Consider the following 8,381-nt stretch of genomic DNA (forward strand, 5'->3'; position numbering starts at 1 on the left):
TATAATGTTACATTATCTTCAATGTGAAATTGTAATATTGATGTTACTATTGGTGTTTACTGAATGAAGCTCTTTTCTTTCCTCCATCTTTCTTCCCTTCGTTGTCGAGCAAGCGATCGTCGTCCGACGATTCGCTTCGTTTTTCAAATTTCAGGACGCTTGAATTTTGCGTTTAGGAATGAGATCGATAGAAAGCGAAGGGCTCCTTCTTTCTTTCTCGGCAGTGACCGATTTTCTTCTCTACGCGGACTCGCGTACTCGGTTCGCTTATACAGTTTTGATATGGGACACGTTCGCTTTGCTAGTGACATAAATCAAGTTTCGAAAATTGTTCCTTTGACACAAATACAACCCCGAATACGCGCGAGGTGGTTTTTAAGCCTCGTGCCAAGTTGCGAGGATCGATTTGTCGAGTATCGACGATCCCCGCGTTCATCGCCGGCTCTTTCTTTTTTTCGATACGAACGAGGGAGACGACTGTGTATTTTTGCGAATCAATCAAAACCAGAGATTCTCATCTTCGGAAACCGGAAGGAACCACGCGACCGATTACATGTGATAAGCGCAATCAAACCGGGAGATCACATTTGCCTTTTACCGAATGCACTTTCGCGAGAGAGACTCGAGCATTCCGCTAGTTTTGGAAACTTCTACACTTTTGGTGCATATAAAATATTGACAAATTAATTAATTCTAAGGAGTAATATATTACGGTGCTGTACTATAGCCGCGCTATACAGAAACGTGCATTAGGGCAGTTGTAATAACGCTGTTGTAATACGTTATTCTAACGTATCGGGCGACAGAATCGATCGGCGACTATTGAAGTGTCGAAACGAGCTTGATTTATTAAGTAGCGTGTGTCTCGCGTAATTCTTTTTAAATAAACGGAAACACAGTTTCAAATTTTTACAATATATATACTTGTCTATATCGCGAAAAGATTGAATCTTTGACAATGAAGAATTAAAATATTTTTCTAATTGTGATCAGTGAAATTATGTGTACATATAATTATAAAGAGGCACAATCCTTTGCGCCGAGTATATATGTAAAATTTTTTAATTGTTAAAATTGTAAAAATATGTACAGATTGTTTCAGTATCTTCCATATGTACGTATTTTAAACCACTTGATTGAAGAATCATTTGAATAAAGAGATATCTACGCTATGTTGAGAACTATCGGTGGAGAAGACGCGTTCGCTACAATCGTATGCCTCGCCCCGCGTGCAATTAATCGCGATTGATATTGTTCGATATTTCTTCTAAGATGGTCGATATTTTTCTCCGACGTGCCTCGACGTCATTTCGCCTGCAACGCGCTGATCGGACGATACCGAAGTAGCCTCGTTTTTAAATCCGCTTTTGGAGAAGAACTAGTGCTATTAAGGCTGTACAAATAGAGTATAGAGTGTTTGAGAGCAGTCGTGCGTATTGGACCTGTCAAAGAATCGTCATTCTGGGCGAAAAAAAAAATGGACGCGGTGTACGATCGCGGTGTGAGGGACTGTCCTGCAATCGCCTGACGCGTGCCTATTAATCTAGATTACGCTTGATTACCGACGTACAAAGTACCGAGGCGAATCACGCGTAATTATACGATCGATCGGATCACGCTTATCATCGTCATACAGGATAATCGAGAAAATTGGTTCCAATTAATCTGGCTCATCCAACGCGAACCATAAAAAAATGATTAGTCGAACAAATAAATTTTGCTACTAAAAAATTCGAAAATATGATCAATTTTCTACACGGAAAGAAAGATCTTGCTGAAATTTTTGAAAAATTTACAATAATAAATGATTTATTGAGACCGTAATGTGAATACGCACAAGTAAGAATATTAAAAGCCTATAATGATTGAAGCTGGATTTTTAATGCTTTAAATAATTCAATGTGAATTAAAAAATTAGCTCAGATCAGAAAATAATTTTGTTAGATTATCAAAATAATTATGTAGAACGCTTAAGCGTTATTGACAATGTTATAAAAAGTTGTAACACTCCAATAACTAGTTTGAACGTCTTACATAATTACACTGGCCAACCAAATTAACGCGACACCTGTTTCACTCTGCAAAAATAGGCAAATTTCAATTTCATGATTTTTTTTCATTGAGTTATTCAACGTTGAAGCTAAAGGTTCATTTTTCTGAGATCTCATGTATCTTCATTTATTTGTGTAACTTCACAAAATCTCCATGAGACCGTTTTTTAAAGTAGTGATCTGAAAAGTACAAGTTTCAAGCTGTAAAATGCTTTTTTAAGCATCTCGATATTTGACGATTTTTGACGAAGTTATTCTATTTTGAAATTTGCCTACTTTTGCAGAGTGAAACAGCTGCTGCGTTAATTTTGTTGGCCAGTGTATTTTGATGGTCCAAATAAAATTATTTTCAAATCAATATTCATATTCTAAAATTTTAATTAGATACTTCATCAAATCGTTCTTTCTCTACGTATGAATTGGAACGGCGGATGACGTACTTAAAGATAAACGGAAAAATAATTAAAATAGCCTCATATTATTGGTGCCTGATTTTATTGGTGCACCGCGTCCATTCGTGCGATAGGAAGCCCGAAATCTTTCCCTTAGCTCTTAAGCCGGAGACGGCCAGCGAGTCACGTTCTCCTCTTGGTTCTTCTGCGCGTTTCATGGCGCGTAGAACTCCATTTCGTCATATGTGCATCTAGTCTTGTCCAGTATGCCCTTGTAACTTGCGCGCGACGCGTATGCGTGAGCCGCATATCGCACACAAACACAAAAACACACAAACACACACACACACACACACACACACACACACTTATACATGTGCAGATCCGGGATGCACATACGCGTACACAACAACACGATGGTCGTCGCGACCGCGTTCAATCACGTGTGACGCAAGCTGCACGGCGTCGGGAGGCGTCGCGACGCCGGTCATCTGCAATATCGGACTCGCCATACTGGAACCGGTAGGCGTTTCCACCGTTTTGCTGGAAATACACACTCGTTTCTCTTACGACACACGGAACGGTTTTGTCGAATATCCAAGAGTTTAGCTAGCTATATATACACGCAGAGAATTTTTTTCTCAGAGTTTACTCTGAAAATATGATAGGCGTGAGACAACATTATATTTCGAAGAATTTTAATGTAAACCTCTCTCTCTCATTCATTAATAAAACTACAATAAAGTATAAAATAAGTTTGATTAATTTTACTAAAGTGGTAACATGGTAAAAATCTTTAAAATATTGCATTGTACCACAACTATTATATTTTCAGGGTAAATTTTCGAAGAAAATTCTCTCCGTGTAGATTAAAAAATAATTACCATCAAAATAATTGTACGTAAGACACCTCTCAAGCAAGATAGATGAGATTTACGGGTTACCTCCGTTTCTTGATATATTATATCGTTAAATGCCAACGTTTCTTAAACATTGCAGTTCATTTCACCAGGGCGAGAAGCAACCCGACACTGCCCAGGTATGATGATACTGCAAAAAATTTTAACATTCTAGCTACTTGAGCTTCTACAAGCTTCATCGTTCAATATTTTGATGGTCTAACGTAATTACTTTCTGTATCTAGCTAAATTTTTAGACACTTCAGCAAAGTTCTTTCTGTGCACAGTACTGACGCACATTCACTACTGTCGTACATCTCCCGTACTCTTGGCGCACACGAAACCGTACAATACATTTTGATACGAAGATCGCGTAGGCTGAGCCCGAGGACGCACGCAAGTTATTGTTATCGTGATGATATCGGCAATAAGTAAACCTCCTATCTCTTTTGCACGGGAAATGTCCCTGTACCGGATGTCCAGCTTAATCTCTCCGTTCGGTTACACTAGTCAACAAATAAAAAAATGTTTTTGATTATATGAATCAAACAAGATGGTTTCTTAATCATTTTCATCCATTGAATATGAATATATCAGTAAAACTTTGTAACATGTACAATCTCTTTTTGTTATTGAAATATTTATCAGAATATTTATCATTTTTGATAAAAATATCTGCTTTGATGCTTTAGTAACTTTTATCTCGGGAGACAGATTTGAAATTTTCCTTTCAACCTGTGAGAAGAGAATTTACATAACAATAGTGTACAGTACGCAAGAGAAACTCAACTTTTATCCTGTTCTTTGATACAAATGTAAGTTGTAAGGTTTCTTCAAAATTTTTATAAGCGTATTTTTTGTGCTTTCATATAATCAAAGAGCCATACATATAACATAATTTATTTGGCACATTTATACAAAATCTGAGAGAAAAGCGAGTGCAGTAGAGTAGACAGAGTAGACACTGGTCTGCTATGCTTAGAGATCTCGGGTTTGATTCCCGGAAAAACCAAAATATTTTCATACACTCGTTCTCCTCTCGAAAGGAAGCGACATCGAGAGTATCCTTGCCAAGAACACTTCTGTAGTTCCCATGAACTGTGTATGACTTCATTCTTACCACAGGCATATGAAAGAAGTCACCACGCTCAGACACGAGCAACAGGACTAAGAGAGATACAAAATCTGGGAAGAATTCGCCATATTTAAATCTTCAAGTATTAAAGTCTTTTTGACTACATAAAAGTAACATGCTATGACTTTTTGTATTATTACAAAAATATAGCCAATTTTAATAAATATGTAGTTCAATACTGTCAACTGAACATTTATTTAGAGTAAATAAGTATATCAAATACGACATAGAATGCCATAATTTCGGTCAAAGTTAGACGTTCCGAATAATACAATTAAATAAATTTATTTCAGATATGATTGCGCCCCGACAACTTTCGGGCTTTCAACACGATCAGTCTGAAATGCCCTCCAAATTCCCCCTAAATTAAATTTAGAAAAACTGTAAAGACATTATTGCGAAAAATATTACCTCAACCAGGCTACATACGTTATATAAAAATATAGTTTAATAAAAAAAAAAATGGTTCTTGAATCAAAGAAATACATCTTTATATTTGATAAATATTTAGCTGACAGTATTCAACTAAATATTTTTAAAAGTGACATCTTTTCTCAGTGTAGATATGAAAAATAGAGTCAAGAAGGAAGTTCACAAAATATAAGTTTTATCAATATTTTTATCAAACTTTGTTGACCAGTGTTATCCGTAAAATTATCGACGATCCAAGAATTTTTAAATAACGATTGTTACTGCGTGTCTCTTCAAAATGCGTTTCGAAGAAACTCGGATATAATCGAAGACGGAAAGATTGGAATGGGACACCTTGTAGAGGGGAGCGAGCAATAACAAAGCAATCTTACCTCCGTTTTGCGCATTATCTAACGCGAGACGTTAGGTTCGCGCGCGCGCGCGCGCGATCGCGAAGAAAAATACTTCACAAGTGGGAACGGGGAAAAATATACGCGATTACGTTGCGCAATCCTTCGCGAATAATTCGTCCTCGTCCCCGTAACTTTGTCCAAGAATTTCCGAGTCTCTTGTCGGCGTTGATCAGAGCCAGTGATCGGAACAATTATTTGATAAGGGCGACTATCGTGATGAAAGGATCGTGTGAAAAGGGACGAGTGGTCTTTTACGCTTTGTATTGTTTCGCGGGACATCTTTTGGATGTGATCAAAATCGACGAATTCGATTAGAGCCGAGGATTAAGCGTGGAACTCTTTGAAGATCTCTGTCGCTCGCGACGAAAACGCATGCGTTTCTTTCTTCGTGCGGACGTTGCGTAACGCCGTCGCGCGAAATCTAACGGGTGTGCCCGGCGCGAGCGGGGGACCACACCTATCGATTTATCTGCGACTCGTATCTCCTCGGCGCGTTAGAAGAAAAATATATTTTACCAAACAACAACGTTTCTTTCAGCGATGCTTTTAAGCGGGTCGAAGATCATTTTTTTCTGTGCGACGCACGAGACTCGTGTATGTCAGGCGACTTTTTTTAGACGCGAGAATGGAGCTTCAATCAAATTAATTAAGCGCGCGTGAAACGATAGGCGGAATCGGCCCCTCTTCGCGACGTAGATCGCGATCGATCTTTTACAGTACACATTTATGACTTACGCACATTTTTATCGAGTCGAGAAGGAGGAGGACGCCGAAAGTGCTTTTGCGCGAACTTGCGCGCTTATCCGACATTTACGACTGTCCGTTGGCCTCGTTCTCCCTCTCTCTCTGTACTTTCTTTTTTTAACATTGACACGAGAATGTGTTAAGATATATTTATTTCTTAAGATTAACTCCCGCTGATACTCGCTGAACGATCGCTACGATAATCTACGCTTTGCGGAAATAAGCAGAATATTAAGAACGAGAACAGAGAGAGAACAATTGTCCTAGAGAGATTTCTCACGCATGAGACGTTGTCGTTGTAACGTACACAACAGCTTCGGCAGAGGTATTTACGAAGGAAAAAAAGTCGGATTATTATGAGCTGAGATGGTGATTACGTAACGATATCGCGGCGGCGAGTATCGGTGGATTAATGCGCGCTGTTCCCTCTCGCTTGGATATCACACTGTTTGTATTTATTCGTCGCAGATGATGCCTCTTTGCTCTCGATTGCAGAATCGCGGATCGAGGGGATAACCACTAGCTGAAATATTGTCCTCACTGATTATATGATTTCATTTGATTTCATATGACTTGGTCTGATTACAAATAATTTGTTTCGCTACATACGAAGTTTATTTGGTAAAATATACCATTTTATTTAATACAATTTCTCGTGGCTGCACAGTTGTAATTCTCGGAATTACACATAGAGATTTCATATGAATTTCATAATGATTTCGAGGACGCTGTTTCACGATTACATTAGGTCTAAGTGATTATCCTCTCGTCTCGGATACATCGTGAGCGACCCAAGCGACATTTGAGGACGAGATAAAAGCGAAATCCTCGCCCGTCCGTATCATGGGTGGAAGTATAAAATGTGTGCTCGTTTTCGAAATGCATTTCGTAAACCGTTCTGTGCATAACCAGACGCAGCCGTTTGAAACATTTACATCGCAGCAACTTTGAAGTGACATATTGCGGATATGAGTACGCGTCAAGTAAAAACGTGTACAAATAGTTTCCGAAAAAGAAAAAGGATGCAGGAATTTACATTTTTTTCGACTTCCAAAGGAAAGAACTCAACGTAATGGCACAATGACAACTTCAAATAACCGCGGCAACATGGTGGCTTCTGGATATCGTTCTTCTTATGTCGAAAATGTGCAAGAGCACGTCTTTTGTACTTCCACCCTGGTCGGTACATTCTGATGTTTAACCCTTTGCGATCGTATCGATGCGATGAAAGGATTTGATTTTAAGGGAGAGAGGTCGTTGGAGCGTGTGCTATCTCGGAGGAATTTTAAAAGTGTGTATGTAAGATATATAGTATGTACAGTATCGATGTAGAACCGCAAAGGGTTAGAATCAAAGGAAACTTCTCCGTATTCCCTCGCGCATTCGATGTTAAGCCTCCGAAGCTGACGGTGGATCTGTTGAACCCATTCAATTTTATTCTTCATATTTCACATCTCTGTAAATTATTGTTATTAAAATAAACTCAGGCACATCGAGATCCGTTTTTTGGCCGAATATGGCCTTTCTCGCTTTTTCGAATAAACTTCCCAAGCAAACAATTTAAAAAACATTCTGCTGTATAAAAACGTATTTTAAAGTAGTAAAAAAAAAAAAAGAAACATTTAATAAACGTTATATAACAAACGTCTTATAAATGTTTTTGTAACGTTTATTAAATAATTTAAATTAAAAAAAACGTATCAAATCTTAAACATTTATTTTTCAGTTTTATACATTTATCACATGATTTCTAAAGCACAATCAGTGTAGTTTGAACATAACACTGTGTGTTGCTTGGATTGGGGTATTCATTCTTTTTTTATACAACTAACGTGTCATTTTAGATCCTTGTAATGGATTATAACTTGTGCCTTTTAGTCAACATTGAATGGGTCTCACAGATCGAGCGTTGTAAGTTATAAGTGTGTTACAGATTTTAACGTCAGTTCCGGAGGGTTAAACACGCCCGCATGGATCTTTTATGATTTTATGTAACGCGCCGTGAAATAGAAACGAGAGAATACGGAAGCGGTGCTCGCGAACCAGGGACATGTACATTCACATGCCTTCGCGGCGTGCCTTCTTTTTCTCGAGTTATAATAAATCGTGGTGCGACATTCTTCGAGGGGCACACGTCTTTTTTTCCGGGCGTAGCCCCACGGCGAGGAGAGCGGTGGCGCAAGATGTATGAAAGTAACGGAAACCACATGTGATTTAGTCAGTAAGAGCGAGAAAAACCCCCCATTAGAATTTAATATTTGCGTGGCGAGGTGTTGTGCGGTGGTTAACGACGCCTGTGAAAAAGAGAGAGAGATATATATATATATATACATATA

The sequence above is a fragment of the Trachymyrmex septentrionalis genome, unplaced genomic scaffold (assembly GCF_001594115.1).
Source record: "Trachymyrmex septentrionalis isolate Tsep2-gDNA-1 unplaced genomic scaffold, Tsep1.0 scaffold132, whole genome shotgun sequence".
In the NCBI taxonomy this organism is placed as follows: Eukaryota; Metazoa; Arthropoda; class Insecta; order Hymenoptera; family Formicidae; genus Trachymyrmex; species Trachymyrmex septentrionalis.